Raw genomic sequence first — 5000 nt, forward strand, 5'->3', positions numbered from 1 at the left:
TATGTCTCAGACATAGGATCCTAATTCGCGCATAGGACTAAAAATAGAAAACTGACATCCTTTGAAGAAATACAGAGCAGCATTGATAATACTCATTGGATTAGGACTCCAACAAAACGAAATGCAGCTATCCAAAAGGACAACGAAAAATATTCCTAAGCAAAAATAAAAAGAAAAAGTCCCTCATAGTATTGAGTTTTGTGAATAGATAAAACCAATATGTAAATATTAGTAATTCAGATTAAATTTCAAACGTTTGCTTGTACATGTCAGACGCCCATAGGAAAGATAATCAAAGGTCCTTTTACGGCTTAAACCGGAAGGAAATTATTTTGACAGTAGAGGGAAAGGAACAGTCGTAACTAATATAAAATGCTTTAATGGGAAGAAAGCTTTCTTGCCATTACCTCCAATAAAAGAATCTAAATATCAAAGATTTTTTTTTTTATTCCGGTTGTCGAATTCTATTTCAACATTCTTTAACCAAATCCTATATGTAAGTATCAAAGCAAGAAATTTGAGAAAATATTAATTTTCACATTCCAAATTTTACCTCCCCATACATGCATGATGATGGAGATATAAACATAGAGAGAGAGAGAGAGAGAGAGAGAGAGAGAGAGAGAGAGAGAGAGAGAGAGAGAGAGAGAGAGAGAGAGAGTGAGAGAGAGAGAGAGAGTTAAAATTCTATTTAATACAATTGGATATGATATACTGGATGTCAATAATCAGGTAAATGACTAGCGTACAATAAAAAGGTATACATTGCTTATTCTATGTTTGGGTTCCCCCAGGTCCCTCATTGTGAGGCACCTCGTATATCCACCAGAGTTGCTAATGCATCTTCCGGTGTATTTTGCATCTTCCAGTCTTGGATGGTCTTGGATGCATCTTAGGTATTTATCGAGCTTATCATTAAACACATCTACGCTCACTCCTGTTATGTTTCTTAGATGAGCTGGCAGCACATTAAATAGTCACTGCATTATCGATGCTGGTGCGCAGTGGATTAATGTCGTGTGCGCCTTCCTTAGTTTTCCTGGCATAGTTTTTGGCACTATCAATCTACCTCGGCTTACTCTTTCTGATATTTTTAGCTCCATGATGTTTTCAGTAAATCCTTGGATTTGCTTCCATGCTTGTATTATCATGTAGCGTTCTCTTCTCCTTTCTAGACTCTATAGTTTTAAAAATTGCAGTCTTTCCCAGTAATCAAGGTCCTTAACTTCTTCTATTCTAGCAGTATAGGACCTGTGTACACTCTCTATTTGAGCGATATCCTTTTGGTGTTGCGGGTACCATATCACATTGCAGTACTCGAGTGTACTACGTACATAAGTTTTGTAAAGCATAATCATGTGTTCAGCTTTTCTTGTTTTAAAGTGTCTGAATAGCATTCCCATTTTTGCTTTACATTTAGCCAACAGTGTTGCTATTTGGTCGTTGCATAACACATTCCTATTTAACACTGTACCAAGGTCTTTAATTGCTTCCTTGTTTGTGATTGTCTCGTTATTAGGTCCCTTGTATGTATATACCATTCATTCTCTGTTTCCATAATTTATTAATTCGAATTTATCAGAGTTAAATACCATCCTATTTATCTCCGCCCATTCATATATTTTCTTTATATCTCTTTGTAGTAGGTTCCTATCTTCATCACAAGTAATTTCTCTACTTATTCTTGTGTAATCGTCCAAACTTCGCACTACAGATTTTTTCACATTACAGTCTGTGTGTGAGATCATAATAACAAACAGCAGTGCAGCTAATATCATACCCTGTGGCACGCCAGATATTACCCAATCTTCATCTGATTTCTCGTCATTTGTAACCACTATCTGTTTTCTGTTTTGTAGGAATTCTTTTACCCATTTTCCTATCTTCCCGCAATATTATGCTTTCTCATTTTTTCCTCTAATATATTATGGTCTACCTTGTCAAAGGCTTTTGCAAAATCTAGATAGATCACATCTGTGTCTTTTGCTGGAGAGAGAGAGAGAGAGAGAGAGAGAGAGAGAGAGAGAGAGAGAGAGAGAGAGAGAGATACGTGTTAATAATACTCACAAATAATTGGATCGTCAGCGTGTATTCCTGGATGGTCTCAAAATCCAAATTCCTTGATGCGACAAAAACCGTCACACCTGTGCTATCGTGACACTCCTCCGAATGCTCTTGTCGTCTGTGGACACCAGTGAGATATAGCTATTAGAGTAATGTGAGAATCACTTTATTATTCTTCACCATAAGCACCCGAGGGTCTTTTGCGAATGAAGTCAGTGGAATACAAACCTTGTTATTTGTTATCATAATTAATTTCCAGTCTTCTTTCACCATTTGAAGTCGTCCCAAATGTTCATTATTTTCATTAAAATAATCCCAAGACTTCATTGAATTTGATTTAGAAAATAAGCAGACCCTAATTTTCATAAATTGAAATTTCGTTGAATTGTTATGATGTTTATAAAAACTCTAGGACTACACTGTTGCAAATAGTTACCGGACTTCATAATCACAACTAGTATATGCTTTTTATTACATGTAGATCATTAGATAAAAACTCCATAACTACTATATCAATTAAAGATCTTTCAAAAATAGTACAAATAGAAAAATTAAAGACCCGCACATACAAATTCAAATGTATTGACAGTGTGTTCCCTTAACGGACTGAACTAAATTCATAACCTAACAAAATAAAAGAATAAATAATTATTCAAGAAACGACGAATTTTTCTCCATTATGAATGTATGAGATTCTGAGCTTTTTTATTCTACGGATCGATAGGAAAATTAGCAAAATACAATCCGAATTGCCTCTATATATCATGTCACTAAACATTAATATTCCAGAAAAAAAGTGGGCAAAGAAGGGAAAATAATACTGAACGGAGTGCTAAATGATTCATTCTTCCAATAACGAGTTACCTCAATAAGTCATAAAGGATAAAGTTCATCTTCTCTTGATTATCATATCAAAGTTGAGGAATAATTTTTCAAGGCTTTCTTGAAGCTCCCAGAATATAATGCAGTTTGCTATTGAACTAAATATTACAATAGATAAATAATTCAACAGGCATATTTCTTCTGGTCTTAGAGAGGGAGAGAGAGAGAGAGAGAGAGAGAGAGAGAGAGAGAGAGAGAGAGAGAGAGAGAGAGAGAGAGAGAGAGAGAGAGGGTATGTTACCCTTTCTGAGTTTAGAAATATAAAATAGAAGAGAAATTTTCAAAATCTGAAGGATTTTTACGTGTCCCCCTTGTATTTCTATAATGGTGAAAATTTAGACTTTTTTTTTTATATATCTACCATCTTTCCAGCAGTAATAATCTATTAAACATAGGAATAAATAGGTATGTATTTATGTATTATGTTTTTAACAAACAAAGAACATGTTATCCATTGTGCATTATTACTCACCTGATGGCGCGTTGCCGTTTAGTAGAGTGAAGTAAACAAGCGAGCTGTCTGCAAGATTAGACCTAAAAGGAAAAATAAAGAAATTTTGGGAAAAGGAACTTCAAAGATTAATCATGGAGACGAATTTAGTGCCGTTGTCAATGATAGGCATCAAATTTGAGAATTGTGTAAATGAAATAATTATTTAGAGAAAAAAAAATAAAAATCCTGATAAGTGCAGTACATATACGGTAGATAATTCTTCAAAACTCTCAAGTGATACGTAACTTGAAGCATTCTTCATGTACCGAACGATTCTCAACTTAGCTAGGGATTGGCGAATTTGAAGAGAAACTGTGTAAATGTAAAACATCAAACTCTAAGACGTAGTAACAGGGTAAATTTTTGTTATAAGAGTAAACCGTGAATTCCAGTATTATGTCTGCCCTACGAAGAATTATGATAAAAAAAAAAAAAAAAATACGGCTAGGGAGATGAAAATGAACATAGATTATGTGCATATAATTTGATTGCCTTACTACTCATTTTCCATTTGACAGTAACTTATATTTTTAAATCATTCACACGCACCACTCTTTATCATTTGTATTCCACAAATCTTTAAAATTTTCACTAAATCGTCACTCATCGGCCTTCTCCTCAGAGTACTTTTTCGTTTTTCTTATCATATTCTAAGATTTTTTAGTCCATTACTTGTTCCATGTATTTACATGTATTTGATTTCTCTAAAGTAACTGTTTCAATCCATAACTACTTGTAAAATTCATCCCACCTTTTTAACGTACTTAATCCATGACTAAGGTAAGTACCTCATTCATCCTCTTGAATACCCTGCCAAAATGAGCTCTTTTGTCGTCCCCTGCAATTTAAAGTCCCATTATTTCCCTATAACACTTTACATTTTACTTTACTTCCATTGAGTGTTTCGTATTAAAAGTGCCATGCGGAATCAGAGACCCCATACCTGCTTTTTATATTGTAAACAAAAATTCTTTCCATTTCAGCACCTTCAACCCTTCCCTCTTACTTTTTCCCTTTATTCTAATCTCACGTGTTTTTCACCAATTCGCTAGTCTAACCTACATTTCCAACTAAATTTGGAATATTTAGCTCCAAACAGAACTACATTATTTACCTTTTCTTTTGTTTCAGGAAAAAATAATGCTTAGATTTAACCCCAGTAACGATCCATCTCACCATTATATCTATCCTTTTCCTGTTCCGTCAAATTTGATTACCATACAAAATAGTTTCCCTTACTTTTATTTGCTTTCCAAAGCACGCCATGTACACCTTGCATACCTTAAAATCTGTTTTTTTTATCTGAATTTTTGCAACAGGAGTTTTCAAACCAAGAGAAGCAAGAGCGCTACTCGTTTCATTTGTCGGTATTCTACCGGAATAAGAATGTGACAGTTATTGGCTATTTAAGCTATCTACAGACCATTTTCTCCACTGAGGGAAATAAAATATTTCAACTTGAGACTAAAGGATTTTATATTCCATGCCCCTTCCTACAGTAGACACATTCAAAGTGTAGATTAGTGCCACTCTTTATAAACATGGTTGGTGTTAGAGTGTG

General features: G+C 34.3%; 1 pseudogene; it reads right to left on the bottom strand.

Annotated features, from left to right (window-relative positions):
• LOC137643219 (DE-cadherin-like) overlaps window positions 1-5000 on the bottom strand; it is a 201020-nt pseudogene that overhangs the window by 112415 nt on the left and 83605 nt on the right.

The sequence above is a fragment of the Palaemon carinicauda genome, chromosome 6 (assembly GCF_036898095.1).
Source record: "Palaemon carinicauda isolate YSFRI2023 chromosome 6, ASM3689809v2, whole genome shotgun sequence".
In the NCBI taxonomy this organism is placed as follows: Eukaryota; Metazoa; Arthropoda; class Malacostraca; order Decapoda; family Palaemonidae; genus Palaemon; species Palaemon carinicauda.